Source organism: Numida meleagris, chromosome 14 (assembly GCF_002078875.1).
Source record: "Numida meleagris isolate 19003 breed g44 Domestic line chromosome 14, NumMel1.0, whole genome shotgun sequence".
Taxonomy (NCBI): domain Eukaryota; kingdom Metazoa; phylum Chordata; class Aves; order Galliformes; family Numididae; genus Numida; species Numida meleagris.
In genome coordinates this window covers 2,658,171-2,675,112 of record NC_034422.1, presented here as the reverse complement: position 1 = coordinate 2,675,112, position 16,942 = coordinate 2,658,171, and the positions used below count along the sequence as shown (strand labels likewise).

Here is a 16,942-nt window from a genome sequence, read left to right as displayed (position 1 = left end):
ACCTAAGGGATTTTTTTTTTTTTTTTAAGTACCTAAATGGCTGAACTGGTCAGACTAATTGTGTCTGAAAGGCTACAGTTGACATACACTGGAGACTTAATTATGTAGTGTGCAGCTCCATCTGTCAGCTGCAATATCTTTTGTTACCAAGAATTAGGCTTCCATAGAAGATGACGTGACAGACTCAATTTACTTTCACAAGGATAGCTGTTATGTGGGCATTTAAATGATGCTGGAAATTAGGACAACATTTACATTCTTTGTGTAGACACTGAAAGACTATTTACAGCAAGGTTTGTGCAAAATATAAAACTAAAGTTGAATGAGTGACTGTCACACAATGCTGAAAAGCAGGAAACAATTAATTAAAATATCATGAAATGGGGATAGTCTGACACAGCACTGTCTGCGTAACGATGCACACATGCAAACGGGGAAAAAGTCCTGAAGTGTTTGTTCATGCGTGAAGTTAATGGAAAGAGTATTTGCGCTAACATTCGAGAGCTTTAATGGCAAATCTGACAGCAAAATTTGAAGACCACAAAATCCCAATTTGCGAGGAGAGAGGACTGGTTATCCCCTTGAGTAGAAATTTTTGACCTTTTTCAACGTTTTTACTGGCAAGTTTTTCATGACTGATGGAAAATGACATAAGCACGATGACCACAAGCTTGCATTTCTTCTCTGCCTTTCTGAACAGAACAACTCCTGCAGGTGGGGCTGGGGACGCCCAGCTGCCCGCCCCTTTGGCCTTGCTGCCCCGGCCACGCATTTAGCTGAGATGATCTCATCACTTATGCTCAAGGGCCCAGAGCCTTTCAGGGACACCAGTACTTACAGAAGGAAAAAGTTATTTTCAGAAACTGCAAGTGAATCATAAGTTTTCCTCCAAGTTTTTGCAATCATGTGCTCTTAATTTTTCTTAACACGTCTCTGCCCCATTTCAGTTTGCAAAGCCTACACAGACCATGTGGGAAGCCAAGCAATGGACACCAAGGCACTGGCACATTTACAGAGTGAACAAACAAAGAGGGGAAAATGTGCTATCGGGGATTTTGCTATGTGCTCTAAAATGAAATGACTTGTTCAATGGAAAATGCTTTTATGACTGATTTAATTTGAATTGAGGGGGGAGAACTTCCATTTGCTTAGGGACTAGGATATATTTCAACCAATGAATAACAACAGTATTTTTAGCAAGCTATGCGTTCATCATCCAGTGATGCATCTGGAAGTCTAACCTGCCATTATGCAGCACGCAGTACAGAGTTTTGTAAAACTCCCTATATTTATCAGCTTTTGAATTCAACGGTTGTCCAATTAGCTCTAAAATTGTTATAATCTGAGTTTTAGATGAAAAGCTTTTATTGAAAATCTACTGGTAATCTTCTGTAAATGTTAGTCATAAACAATACTGCTAAATCATAAAAATATAACTGCTCGTGATTAATCTGGAAGAGACTCACATTAACATATTCAGTTCTAAATGGTCTCTCATCCCAGCATTCGATAAGTAAAGATAAATTGAATTAGCTCACTTACTGTGAGGTTTGCTGGGAGCTGGCTTGCAAACCTCCCCTGAATCTCTATTTTTGCATTCTGGAAGAAGTGTGAAAAATCCAGCCCCGGATCAGGTTTTGAAAATGGCAGCAGCCTGCAAGGATCTAACAAAATCCCATATCCACGCTCTTCTGAAAGAGTCTCTAACACATCGTTTTACACTCAGTGCCTACACAGATTTTACTCTCCAAAGTTCAAAGCAACCTGAGCCCAAGCAAACCAGGATTTCTCCATAATTGCTTCTTGTTGCAAGGCTCTGCTCAAATTGAACTGCTTCATGCCTGCTTGCCACGTTTACCCTAGCTAGCACACGCTACATTTAGATTTGCATCATGATCTACAGCCACGAAACAAACAGGAGTCAAGTAGGGAACACTAATGAGCGAACATCACCAAAGCCTACAGAGGCAGGGGCAGGTACAAATGTGACCTGGTTGGCAGGAACCCAAAGTTCCGTGGGGTTGCTAAGGAACGTTAGTGCTCACAGCAGCTGTGCTCCCCACCACTGCCTTGGTGGATCAGTGCTATGACAAAGCCCAGCCCTGTCCATGCAATGGGAGCCGTGCACCATTTGGCTCCGCCGTAGCAGAGCTGCAGCCAGAAGGCAGCACGTGCAAAGGAGTTCCTTGCACATACAGATGATGCTCCTTGCTTCCCTAACGCACGGATTAAGCAGAAAACAACTCCAAATAGGTCTGTCAAATAGCATCTAATCGACCCCATGAGAGAGCTTTGACCAATACAGAAAGCTAAGATATGTTTTACATCAATAAAATGAGTGAATAGCTTCTCCAGCACAACAGAAATACGCAGGAAACATGCAAACTTTAAGCCACCATTTGGAGTTAAATACTTATAAAAGGCCTTTTTCCTTAGATTAATATCTCACATTTATCTGCTCTATACGTTTTGGAGACATAGTGAAAATTGCTTATTTCTAATAAAATGTAGCAACTGTACCCTGAGGAAAAATTACTGTGTTATGAAATATTTTTCCCCTCTACCACAGCCAATTTAGTTTTCATTTAAAATTCAATAACTGCATCATACTCAGAATCTTCCACCGCCTGTCATAATGACTTTGAACAAAAACCGTGTTGTAAACAAGAAAGATTAGAAAGACATTATTGAGGTAATTTCTCCCCACATTTCTCTCACCCAGACAGTACTGCAGGAAATAGATGCAACTACTAGTGGGAATGGGATTTAGGAATAAGTAGGGAGAAGAAAGCACTTTGTTCCACATACTTTAGTAATAGAAGCATTACTTCCCCACTTTCCTCGTGGTATGTTTCACCACTTGGTGGAAGGAAGCACACTGTTGTTTCCTCAGTGAAATTTGGATGCAAGCTAAGAAAACAAACAACAACACATTGCCAAGGAAACGCTGCCTACTTGCTGCACTGCTTCCTTTCCTTGCACCTCGGGAGGGAGCTCCAAGCAGCGTGGGCTGAGATTTGCTGCCTGGCCACTTACAAAGATAATTTTATCACTGTTGTTTTAACTAAACCCAACCGTGAGAGCTGGAAGGCAGCCAGCGCCGTGTGCTGCACTGAAGGAGGGCAGGCGCTGCCGTGCTGCCTGGGGTGGAAGCTGTGACTGGTGGAAAGCAGCGGAGAACTGAACCGTTGTGAGGCTCCCTTTAGAGAACGCAACCGATAGCGCTGGCTTTCTTCTGAGGTCACAGAACCACAGAATGGCTGGGGCTGGAGGGGACCTCGAAGACCATCCAGTGCAGCCCCTCCACCACAGGAAGGGTTGCCAACCACTACATCACATCAACTGAATACTATTCCATTTACAAAGGTTCTTGGTATGTTTCTTCCATCCGACCATACTGCAAGATTAATCGTAGGTGGAAATTCCTTCCTTCCCTACGATCGTGGACTCCAACAGGGTGGAACCATCTTCCACAGAGGCCAAGCACAAAACCTACCAGAAAATCTGTAAGCCTTCAGACAGCCTCTGAAGGGTTTTTGTAAATTCTGTTTACCTGTGACCAGAGCAAGGCAGTTGCCATGGCTGGCAGCTGCTCCCTGGGTGCTCTGCCTGAAGGCTCCCGTTTCCCCAGGACCTTCTGCCATTCCTGGTGACCACAGAGGTCTTGAAAGTATTCCAGTTCATCAGAAAGAGGATAGCATCTACAAATGTACTAAAAAGCAGGAAAAACACATTCCCTGTGAAGCTGAAAATCATGTTCCTACCATAAAACAGCAAAGCTTATTTTACGATCCTCTATTTTTTCCACCTCAGCAACCAGGGAAAACACAGATGTGTTTCATATGGAAACGCAATGTAACACAGAGCAGCTTTCTGTGCTGTTTCCCCTTTAAGTGCTGGAGCTAAAATAATTCTTTACCAGCCTTCCATCAGGTCCCACTCCCCACACCAGTATTCCTTCCCCAGGGGCTTCCCAGTCCAATTACTTCCTCAGGGCTGCTCTCAGCACACCCCAGACGCCTTCGGCTGCTGCCAGGCGCGTGCACTCATGCAGCAGTGACATTACTGGTGTTTCACACTGTTGTACTGCAGCGTGATGGGAAAAGCAGAGTACAATTTCTGGGAAGAAGGCGAGAGTTCATAATGTTGCTATACTTTGGTACGCCCGGTTCACCGTAAATGTCAGGCAGTAAGTGCACAAAAAGCACGGGCTCAATTTATCACAGCAGAAGATGTGCCCACAACCTGCCCAGCTCTGCAGTTTCTGGGAAAGGGAGAATGAACTGGAAGTGACTGGGTAACAATGGTGACAGAAAATAGACCTTGCTAATAGATATTACCTCCTTTAGGATGTTCAAAAGAAGGGAACAGGATGGGTGTTAACAGGCGGTGTATTTTCCCTCTGCTTCTTCTTCTTCTGTACTCACAGCCCCTCCATTGCAGCACCAGGGTCCTGGTCTTCTAAAAGCCTGCATTTCCCCCGGTTACGTTATCTGCTCCCTCAAATGTTAGACTGGCCATTAAGGTCAACTTAAATGCTAGCAACAAAAGCTGTTCTTCCTTTCCCTATCAGCACTGCACAACAGAACTGACCTGAGCAGCTGAAGGAGGTCTGTATTCTCCTACTTAAAAAAAAAGAAAAAAGCGCAAAGTCAATTTAAAAAATCCTGGTTTGATTCATCTCCTTTTGCCTGGTCAAATCAACGTAATTTAAAATGTTGTTAGTAATTTTCAAGGGTTTAGCCAGGTGATTAAGCCAGATGAGGTCTCTGTATGGCAAGCCCTGACCATTTTTATGCTTGAGAGTTTTAGTAGTGCTCCACAGACACCAGACCATGTTAACGCCATTGACTTTCTGCCCCACTTCACCTGAAATAAACATTTATGTCCCAAGAATTGATAGGCCATCCACAAGCTGAGGTGGCAGGGCATGCCCTTTTTACAAAGCTATGGCATAGGTGTTGGCAGAGAGCATGGGAATCTTTGGAAAAATGGGCTATGAATTGCAAACAGAGCTTTCAGCGAATAAATCAAGCTCCTGCTAGTGAACAAGAAAGTATCAGAGAAAGAGCCAGTCTCTCACGATACAGGACTCTGCCCCCAAACAATGAATCCATGGATTTTCCACATCTGTATGCTAACAGACAAAGCACATTTGCAAAAGTATAGAAAAACCGTGCGGTCTGGAATGATGTAGCTATGTTCCTACTTTCTATCGGTACTAAAATACACATCAACTGCAAGGTGAGACAGATGGTCTCTGCCTATCACAAAGAATTAGATGTTCAGGTTCAGGATCTAAAAACTGCATTTATTAAGTGAATGATCCTGAAGCAATTTTAAGTCTGGCTAAAAATGTGTATGTTCAATTCAATAACAATTCCAATGAAGGCAGGTTAGTTTTAGGTCCTCTTAAGGAGATTTAAGATGGGCCACATAATGGGAAAACACAAACAAGTGAACTGCAAGCTGATTTAGTCATACCATTAATGTTTCTGTGTGATGTACCCTCAGATACAAAGGGAAGATGTTGCTTAAAAGAATTAACGGCCTAAATCTTACTTGTACTCACACGGAGACAATTGTGCTACACATCAACTCTGCCTAATACAAGAAATATTAAATCATCTAGATACCTGAACCCCTTGGCTGAGCCAGCCAAGTGCAAGTGTTCTAAGACTTCATCGTTACATGTAAGTCTCATTAGGTTAATAACTGGCTAACAGAGCATAGTAATAGACACGGAGACGTAGCCAGGAGAAAACCTATCTCCTGGAGACAAGCAATATGTCAACCACTGGAAAATACCAGCTCTAAATTCATTCTCTGTTTTCACCCAGGATCTACTATTTGGTTTATAAACTTGTTCCTAGTCTTTAGTTTTGGGAAAGCTAAGAAATAAAAGGATGGATCCTGCTTAGTGTTGATGTTATGTGTTTGTGCAAGGGGAAAATAACTGCAGAAGTACTTTTTAAAACCTGAACACACCACGCTGAATCAACAGGCAGTTGGTATTATGAGATAAAAGGATGCTGTTCAGTCTGATTAATCAAACCCCCTTATGCTTGCCAAAGCCTAATTATTCTTTGATCTACATTAATGACTTCAGAAAGCATAGTATACCTGGTGGGAGTACTCAATGGGGAGCATTTTAGACTAAAAGGAAAACTCCTCCCTGTGTCGCAAAAACCTAATTTGCTTGTATCAGTAGAATCAATTGTTTCATATAGAACTGTGGTCTCCCACGGGTACTGCTAGCAGTATCGAAACATAATTTATGCAGTTTTTACCAGTATCAAAAAGCTTTCACTTGACAAATGGCAAACTCCGTCTCAGGGTGACTTTAAAAAACACATCGCTATTGCTGTGCGCAGCTTTTTATTGAACAGTTTGGCTGTAACTCACATGAGCACGCACACGGATCCCATTTTTCTGCATTCTCAGTGAGACAAATAAGCTGCTCATATCCCAATTTAAAATTCATCAAGAGCTTAATTTACAATCCAGATCCACATACGCATGGGTAAGAAAGACACAGCATTACAAAAGAGAAAAAACAAAGGCTATGAATAAAGCAATCTATTCCAGCAATACTAGATTGAAAAACTCTATCATAAAAACACTGCAAACCACTAAAGCATAAGGCCCCCTACATGCACAATGGGAACTTAGATCAGGATTTTCCTACATCACATGCTACTTTATGGTCATCTAATGGTAGAGACATCCAGGGCCTACAGACATGCAGAGAAATATAATAGAATTATTTCTAGCAAATCTTCCTGGAACTGCAGCAATTTCTCACATAAATTTCAAGATTCGCACAGGTGACGTACAAAGGGAAATGTGAGCAGCAGGCAAAACAGGAGAACAGAGGTTTAGAGAACGCCCTGCATTTACAACACAATCAAGCCACGGTAAATTAATACAATTCACAGGGATCTTTTTTGGTCTCCCTCTTGCCACTGGGCACAACTGGAGAAGAAGGTATCCTTTGCTTTAGAAGGAACACTTACCCAAATACCAAAGCCAGGAATGCAATTTCCTGTGTGTTCATGGACAGGACCACATTGACAACTCTAAATTTTGAAAAGCTGATACTATTTACTCAGGAATTCAATGAAAGAGATGGAGGATGACTTTATGTAAGAGAGAACTACATCAAAATAGCTGTTGTACATAGAGATCTCAGAATAAGTAAGGAAATCAACATTCTGGTGTTTCCCTTGGGCATATTAATATTTGAGAGCCCTGAAACTAATTAGTGCTGAAGTTTTGCAACAGAATGATAAACATCTGTTGTGTCTACCAGAGAATCTTGGAAAGCCTTGGTTTCACAGATATACATGGAGAAGAAGATCAAATCAGCATGGGACCAATTGTCATTCAAACTGGGACATAGCTTCTAAGCGTCCTGGAGTCCAGTTTTGTGCTATCTGCTTCCCTCAGCCGTGATGCAACTCGGTATCTCTAGGATCTGGTGAGAGAAGAAATAATTTTCCCTATGGATTCATGGATGTTACTACATACTACCATATATAGCTTTGCTTAAACCAGAAGTTTTTGGCAGAAGTACATAACAAAGAATGTCTTTACAGCTTAGGTATCAGAAGCAGAATGATGCTTGTTTAGGTGACCATATATCATATATAAGATGGGTTTTCAAAGAGAACTCGAGCCATTAGAAGGATTTAGTTAAAGCTGTTTCTTCTCTGCCTTCATTAGGCCTTCGACTACTTCATACCCACTTATGGCTTCCAGTCTTACACAGTCCCTACTGGTGGGCTGGATCCTGATCCCAGGAGCTTCCATCGCAAGGTCAGAGGAGTAGCACAAAGCACATCAGATCAGATTAAAAAAAGACTACTTTCTCACATCAGTTTACATTACCTCCTTGTTTCCTTCTGTACTTTCAGCTTTTCATCTCTGCATGCAGCACTGAGCAGTGTGCAAAACACAAAGCTGTAGGAGTTTGTAGGTGCTGTCACAAGAAGCAACAGTAAAAGACTTGGCAGAACACAACTGCAGAGTTTCCTGCTATTGATTACCTCAAGAACTCAGCTCATCAACCAAGGCAAGAGAGGACAAGTCTTAAATCAAGAACAAGACAGAAATTATTTAACAATTTGATGGAAAGATCAATGATGATAACAATCTGCTTCTTTCTTCAGCATTTTATAAGCACATAGTTATTTTCTCTTGCTACAGAATTAATTTAAGTTGAAATGGTGTGGGAGGAGACAGCAATCATAAAGTTATAAGAAAGATCATGCGTTTGTCTTGGATAATTTTGTCCAGGGCCTTTTTTTTTTTTTTTTCCTTTTTATTACTGTTTATTCTTTTTCCACTTGAATACAGACTTCTCCTCACTTTTCATTCTTATTCCTTCATCTGACTTCATTTTAGGCCTTCTGAATTTTAATACTTTGGGCATAATCTGCATAACCTATCAATGGATCAGACTCCATGGTTGTATGGGAGTACGAAGCCGTGAGAAATCATAGAACCTGGAAGAAATGTACAAACCTGTTTGCAGAGAGCCGATGGGTAGTGTGCTGGCCATATCAGGCAATGTCAGTATTCAGGACCTGTTTCTTTAGGTACTACTGCAGTTCTAACACGTGGGGTATCCAGAGGTGTTGGTTTAACCTTTGTGACCACTCCAACTCACGTGAGGACAGAGGGCAGGGGAGGTGAGGGGCAGATCCCTCTGTGTATGCAGCACCTTATCTGAGGTTAGCCTGGGGGTACGAAGAGCACGGCTGCTGGGGAGAAGCATAAAGCATGGGTAGACAAGAGGAGGCCAGCAGAGATGAATTCTTCACTAATTAAGAAATTTTACCATATCCATTAGGAAAATGTATCCATTCCAGTGCGGCAGAGAACATACCAGCATACTATAAGCAAGAACTATTAGAGACCATCCTTTCCCATTCACAGCAGTGAGACATCTAGCTACTAGATATGCCTACAATGGGTACAACAGCCATGAATTCAGTCCAGTTGGCCCACTGACAAACACACCCAACTTAAGGGACCAAAGCTGTCTTTGATTTCAGTCCATCAATAGGACTTACTTATTTCTAAGAGCAGACATTCTTGCCCTGTGATGCTTGCTTTGTGATACCATTTTCTTCTCATCAAGAAGCAAACTCAATTACACTTTTCTCTGCTCCAGGCATAACTAGTTGGCAGGTAACTCCCTCAGTAGGACCCACCATTTCAAATGCCTCCTCTCACAGGCAGATAGCTCAAAAGAGAAGTGTTACTTCCATTCCCCTCAAGGGGTGCATGCACAGTCATTAATCTTTCTTTCATCTCACAGAATGCTAATAAAACAATCGCCTCCCTATCCCCAAATTGGGTAGGTCCTAATTAACATGCTAATTGGGCAGATCTTCCCTAATGACTCCCAAACCTCAGCAGTAATATGTTATTTAGATAGAAAAGAGTTATCTAAAAGATAGGCGGAATTAAAAAACTGGTGAGTCAGAGCAAAGTTTGGATAGGCAAAATACTGAAATGGCCCTTTCTTCTGCAAAAATTAAAATTCCCCACCTGTCTGTGCCACAGATCATATGTTTACAGATTCAGCACCTTGCAAGGTTCAGAGCGAGAGGTGTTTTGAAGGTAATATACAGCTGTAATAAAGAACAGCATTCAAGCGGAGACTAACAACGTATCACTAACAATGAAGTTTTAAAATATATTATTAAGCCTATTTATTTTAATATCTCTCTAAATAAAACCAGCTTTTATTATCTGACACAAAAATGTACATGTTGTTTTGCAAACCCAGCAGTGCTAGCAGCTCTGGTTTGTATTCATGAGCAACTTCGAGATAGATAGGTCAAGTTTTAATGGAATTAGTCCACTGGGGCTGGTATTGTGTTTATGCAGTTAGAGGTTCAATATAATCAAATTTCTGTGCACTTGCTCTCTTTAGAACATAGGACGCAATAATAATTTACATCTCCCATTAAGCTAAAATATTGGCACATGCCATAAAGGTCATTGTTCTAAAGTCTTCATTCACACCTCACAGACAAAAGCAAAGTTTTGTTACTAAGAAATTAGAAGCTTTGAACCTTAGACAACAAAATATTTAATGTGGCTCTCCCTTAAAACTTCCAGGAAGATTTTTTTCCATGCTAAGTGCAGAGTGCATGAGATAACCGCGTACAGCAGGGCTCTACCACAGCTGAAGCCCCCAGGCCCGCACACGTTTTGTGATACTTCCTGCTTGACATCAGTTCAAGGCCTTGTACAGTCTGATGCTTCAAGGATGGTTCTGCACGTGTGGGTGCACAATGAAGGCACAGAACCACTCAAGAAGCCTAACAGGGCCCTTCGGGCCATGCAGCTCTCCAATTTTTCCCTAAGAGCATTAGGAAATTTGACTGGTGCTTAGTGGTCCTGTGGCTAGAAACCGACTGCTCACTTGCTGTCATCTGCTGGTCCCTGCTTCTCAACCTGTGGTTTGTTAGCAAAGCTGCCCTGGCACATGGTGCATAGTGGGAGGGCAGGATGCCACACACAGACAGATGGAGCACGGCCTACACCTGTCAAAGAGCCTGCGTGGGGGTCACATTAAAGGCTGAGGGGACTCAGTTCCCATCCAGAGCCAGCACAAGAGCTACCTGGAGAGGACTGGTGAGGGCTTACTTTGATTCATAAGCTGCAGAGGAGCTAATGGCCCTGTCGAATAGCTCTCCACTTGATGGGAACTGTTCATTACCTTGCATGTAGGCATCTGCAGCCTCCCACCGGTGGTAAAGATCTTCCACAGAAATAGTTTATTCTTGTTTTTGCACTCAGAAATCTCAGAAACTGGCTCTGAGCTGGTGGCATTATGCATCAGTTTTCTCTTTGCTATCTTCCCTGAGCTCTCTGAGAGACTGTACTAACGTGCTATGCCAGGAGGCTGTAGCATCACCTTCCCAGTATCGCTGAAGAGTTCCCCTGGAATGCTGGTAACCTGGGGCTCCTAGTTACCCATCTGACTTTGCAAATATGGTTTCATCGTCAAGAATGGCTTTAGAATTGAATTTTGCCAGTAAAATTGGATTTGAAGTAAAAGTCAGCACACGTTATCATTCCTGTGAAGGAGCCAGCTCTAGTTAATGCATAAGGCCACAAGCCAAGCTGCCTGTAAATGCTAAAGAAAACAAATAACCTTGCAATTTCCTCCCCTCCTCCAGTTTCCAGGGAGCTTCAAATAGAAAAGCATTTATTTGAACATGAACAAGCAGTTCCCAAAATCCCATTTTCTCAAGGGGCCCTATTTCTGGCATGGAGATGGGAAACACCCACAGTTACCTCCTTTTTGCGTACCTTCCTTGTATGTGGACTGGGGAGTCAGGAGAAGAACTGATCAAGTATTTGAAGCTGCCAGGTTGAGACAACAGCTCTTTAAACACTGGAAAGGGAGAAAAGGGGAAGGCTACCTAAGCCCCAGACCAACATTTTAGACACCTGTTTGACTTTGATAAGAGTTGAGGCCTAAAAAGGAATGGATAGAGAACTTGAATATGTAATTGATCTGCTCCCTGGTGTGTAAAGAAGCCTGGAACATGTTCACAAGCATGCCACAAAGAGTGCTCATCATTATAGAGACCTCTCACTTCATCATTAAAGCCTTAGCCTCTTGCAGATTGCTTTTAGGCACAGACTTGCTCTCTCAGCATGAACCATCTGCTAATGAAAAGCAATTTTTCAGAAGATGGGAAGGCTCAGTGGAAGCTGCTGGGCTCCCCATGGGCAGCAGGGATGCTGTGTGTCCCAGCACAGCACCCTGCCCTCAGCCTGGTCTGCAGTGGGCTCAGTACAGATGGTGCTGCCATGCTCACACAGCCACCTCCGCCAAGATTCAAGGGCTGAAAGCTGGCAATTCTACCTGCAACGTGGCAAACCACGTTCTGGGGGAGCTGAGACACCACTTAGTTTCAGGACCTATACACATGTACGTTATTATATTTACTCACAAACACAGAAAGAGCTTAACATTGTAAAGCAAGCAGTGGGATACCTTCAGCAGAGCACTGGTTACTGCTTGTTACACTCTGGAGAAAGATGGAAGGTGACCAGTGCTTTTCATTCACACACAGGCAACACATGTGACAAACAGCAAACTGTCATCCTCTCCTCTTAAATATATGCAGGAAAACAAACCAACCCTGATTAAACAAACTTCAAAACATTTATTTCTTGCAAGCATGTGAGCTGTTCTACCCTGCTACGTAACTCTCTCTCTCTATAGAGTGCTAATGCGTACCACAGCATGGCAGCGTGCTGTGGAAGCTGAGCTTGAAGGAAGGACAATCGAAGAAAAAGGCTCTGAGATTCAGAAGCAACACAGCCAGAAACAAAGAGCTTCAGGGTGAGGTATCTGAAGGGTGTGCTTTCCTGACAGAAATACAGCTCCCAGAGCTGCATTCACATCTTCTGCACACTTGCATCGCGGTTCAGTGATATAATAAATCCAACTTGGATCAAAACTACTGCAGCTGTGAGACACAAAGCACTGATCCAGTATAAATTTGCTCCACTAGTTCAGATTTGTTAAGAACAATAATAAAAAACCAAAACACTGACAGGTTAACTTTTCACTGGCAGGCTTTACGCTGGATCACGTACCATCTGCCTACAGCACTTCAACATTTTCCAAGATCCAAATCTCTCTTCAGTTACCAGAAAATAAACTCACCCTCCTTATATTTTAGCTTACTCAGGAAAGGTGAAGTAATGTACTCACACCTGACATGGCTTAAGACTGTGTTGCTGGACTGTCCTGTAAGCACGTGGGTCTGATATAACGGCCAAGAGTAGGTCCCTCGTGCTTTGCTGGGACAGTCTCAGAACACAGTGCTCAAGAACAAACCTCCAGGCTAACCAGAGTGCCAGGAAATGTCACTCTACATCATCTGGAGCCAAAGCATAGCCTCTCCTTGAGAATGGATCCAGCCAGAGTCCTGAACCCAAAGCTGCTGCGTCTGTTGGCTTTATGAAGGCTTGACCAACGCCACATCCATCTACTCTAGGCAATATGGACTGTAAAGTATTTCAAAAGCTTAAAAACCAACCATCAGGTTCCTCTTCTCAGACACATACCCTCTAGCTCATTGTTTCAAAACCCATTTTCTCCCTTTTGTCTCTTTTATTTTTTTTCCCCAGAAATCAGTTTTAACAGAAAGGACTTCAAGCTGCGTGCAAAGAACAAAGTAGAAAGTGAACTAACTTTTGATTTGCTTCTTCTAAGCAACAAAAGCACGTAGAACACTTAGTAGAACACTCCTGATGAGAGCTGGGTCGTGATCCCCTCCAAGTGACCTCTGCCCAATGGAAGGTGAAACGGCTCTCAGTGAGCACAAAAAGAGCTCAAAGGACACGAGCCTGGCTGAGCCCAGCAGAGAGTGAACCTCAGTCTTTTAGTGATGACCTGCTTACTGAAGTTGCCACGTGGAGTGTAATAGATCATTGGGTTTTGATAATGTACTGAGGGACATGTTGGCTGAAAGCATTAAGGCTATGTAAATGGAAATTTTATTTCTGAAGAGTGAAATATGCAGATTTCGCTCATCGCTTCCACATAAATGAGTGACCAAATGAAGAGAAAACTGATCAAGAAAAATGTATGCATAATAAAAATGTGTACATGCTTCATCTAAGATTCATCGCCTCCAAAGGTTCATCAAATAATTACTTAATCTTGAACAGCTGCATGCACAATAAAATTTGCTTGCACTAGGTCTGAATAGAATTAATTTTTCTGGAGGTTTGTACCAACCAATACCCTCCAAACCAGAAAATGGCAACTCTAACTGAAAACAGCACTAAAGTAACTTGTATTTGAAAGGACCTACACAAAACTGATTAATTCTAAGCTGACACTTGCTGGTTTTAATCACGTACTTCACTGTAGAGTAGCAAATGCCTGAAGGAATAACAGACCCGTTGCATACAAAAGTTTATTAATGAGTCAAATAAATCCATGTATTGCTGCGCTCAACAAACATGAGGAGCTTTATGCCATAGCTGAAATATTTCCCTCCTGCTGTGAACTGAGGAAAGGATATTTAGGCCCTGTGCAGGAGAGTCTGGACATCATGCCCCCTGTAACGACACAGTTTGCTTTGTTTCCCAAACCCTCTGCAGGAAGGTCAGAGGGCTGCAGTCCTGGGCAGGATTTGGGAGTTTTGGGGAAGGAAACAGCGAACCTCAGTAACAGAAGGATTTGTTCCAATGAATTCCTGTTCCCATCAAGTTTCCTTGAATAATGTTTACTACTGGGTCATCAGTCTTTAACTGGGAGCTGCAGACAATGCGTTGCCAGGTTGAATTGCTGCCCTAGGTCATTGATGTCCTGTACCCTTCCTCGCAATTGCTGTCGCAGTAAGAAATTCTCAAGCAACAGTGAATTACACCCCCCCCTCCATTTCCTGCTCATACACACCATGCAGCAGGAGCCTTTCCTTGCTGCACTGAAGGCAGTAGAAAGACTGCCACCAACTTCACTTCAGTGGCAATTGGATCAGACACCAGGTAGGGGCATTACAAACTCACAAAGCACCCATTTGGAAGCACTTAACAAATGTCACCATTTACTCCAGTGGAGGAGTAAAGAGGAGCTGCTTGTCAAAGATTCAGCTCCTGATGTGAGCAAAGGGGAGAAGGATATTCCTCATTTGCCATGGACAGCCATGCCTTGCAGCACCAGCCTGCCTGTTCCCATGCTAGGAAATACAAGTTGTTTTATGACAGCCATGGGTCCAAAGATTGCCCTTCCTTTCCTTAAAGAATGAGCTGGAAGTATTGGGGGCGACAGATGACCAGAAAAAATGGGGAGCAGCCTGTGTAGTTTTGCAATGAAGCAACATTTGCAGTGATTTCATTTTGGAGAAAAACAACAGGATCTCTTACAATTGGAAATGAAACTAACAAATGCCACTGCCTTTATTCTGGCAGCTGAATTCCAGTACCACTTAGCAGTTGTCATGTTTGTAATGTAAACGTACATCTGTCACTGCACTGAAATAGATTTCTTCTTTTCCCCTACTCAAAGTAAAAAAAAAAAATCTGCTCCAGCTGCTGCTGACGAAGAATCTGTAGAACATTCCTATTAGTATTCTGCACACCCTGCCAGGTGCACATGTAACTTGCTAGCATTTCTCTCTCAATCCAGTTAATTGAACTGTGGCTTGATTGAGTTCAACAGACAATAAAAAAATATTTTCCCAGTTTGGAAAGTTTTGACCTACCTCAATGAGTAAAGAAGTGATAAGGAACATCTTCACAAGAAAAATTGGGTTTGTTGTTCTCATCTGAATCAGTGCTCAATTTTGTGAGCTCTCAGCTTTTTTTTTTTTTTTTTAACTCCCTTACTTGTGTTTCTGCTAGCACTGTAAAACAAATGAGCTAGCAGATACTACAAAAGATCAAAAGATAGAAAATAAAACTGAGCATAACTTGGTTTTCTCACCCATTGCCTGGTTCTACAGTGTACAGATGGGCTTTCTGCTAGAGTTCCTCAAATGGGACCAGTACAGCTGCACTTATCAGGGGAGGCATTGCTGAAGAAGAGCTGGCCACGGATGGACCTCAGCTCCATCGAGCTAGGCATTCCACCTCTAGCAGTCACCATCAGAGAACATGTCACTTCTGAAAGAACTTCAGCCCCAAAATCAGAGTTACGATTTAGCATTAGTGAAGCACTGGGACCTATAAACTCAGGGAGAGGGGTTTCTTGCCATTTGAATCCAGCTCTAAGGGAACTAACTGTAAGGGAAACAAAGGACAATGGGGATTACACTGACACAATGCGATGCAGGTTATGACTAACAACAGCTAACAACAGCTCCGCCCATACGGAGAAAAATGCTGTGGGAACAAGTCCTGTCTCCAGGATGTTTGCAGCAGCACAGAGCCAGCTAACGGAGGAACACTGGACGCCAAGTCTCAAAGCTCTGCAATTTTAAGGAAATCCAAGGCATGCAACATTGCCTAAAGGTGAGCAGCACATGAGGATGGAGCAGAACTGCACTGTCAGTGCTGGCAGCGTTAACAACTCCGCAATTTTAGTGATGCTGTGCGTAAGTGGCATGATGGGGCAGGTGGAGGCCCACAGCAGGGTTGGCAGGTGGCCCACACTCACGTTTGCTGTCCAGCTTTGCAGTCAGGTTTGCACTGGCAGCCTACCACTGCCGTGCCGTTCCCCACTCACCTAACTCCTCCCTGGCTGCAGCAGGACAGCCGCAGCACAGATGTCAGCCAGCACACCTCCACCCACACTAGTAGGGATGCAGCACCACACGTCTCACCCAGAGATGTCATTATTTTGTAAAATATTGGGTATTACACAGCACAGATGAATCTGACTGATTCTGACACAGTTAAAATCCCATTCATTAGTCTGCATAATTTTTCCAGTTTCCTTGTTCATTGAAAATGAATGTTTCCTAAACACTGAGGATTTTTATTTATTTTAATAGACAAGAGCCTCAAATAACTGCCAATTCACTTAAATTCTCTGCTTAACAAGCTCTTGAATAGAGCCTGCTCTTCCAAATTGGTTTTCTGTTTTGGGCAAACTTCAGTGGAGGACAGGCAGGTTCTCTGCATCTAGCTTTGCTGCTGCATGTTAAAAGAAAAAAAAAAAGCACCAAAACCAAATCAAGAATTAAGGGCTTTCAGCTGCATTCTGTTGTCGAACAGGCTCTGAAGCATTAACAGTTGCAGACAGTATGAATTTTGGTGTGATTAATACAGAAAGGGCAGATTGATAATGCAGAGTTAAGCACCACATTCTGAATTAAAGCTTGTTTTTATGTGCTTAACTGAGGTGTGCTTTATTGTAGCATGACACCTACCAACATAGAGTTCAGGGCCTGCCAGTCAGCCAGCTGTGTTTTCCAGAGCAGGAAGGAGGTCTGGGCTGTAACTCAGC

At 42.8% G+C, this 16,942-nt stretch overlaps 2 long non-coding RNA genes across 2 annotated transcripts in view; one reads left to right on the top strand and one right to left on the bottom strand.

Moving 5' to 3' along the window:
* Nucleotides 1-16,942, bottom strand: part of LOC110406523 — an 88,379-nt gene that overhangs the window by 25,772 nt on the left and 45,665 nt on the right. The window lies entirely within an intron of this gene.
* LOC110406524 lies at nt 3,199-8,255 on the top strand. The gene is made up of 3 exons (XR_002443488.1): nt 3,199-3,373; nt 7,726-7,818; nt 7,917-8,255. It is a non-coding gene; the product is annotated as an uncharacterized LOC110406524 (long non-coding RNA).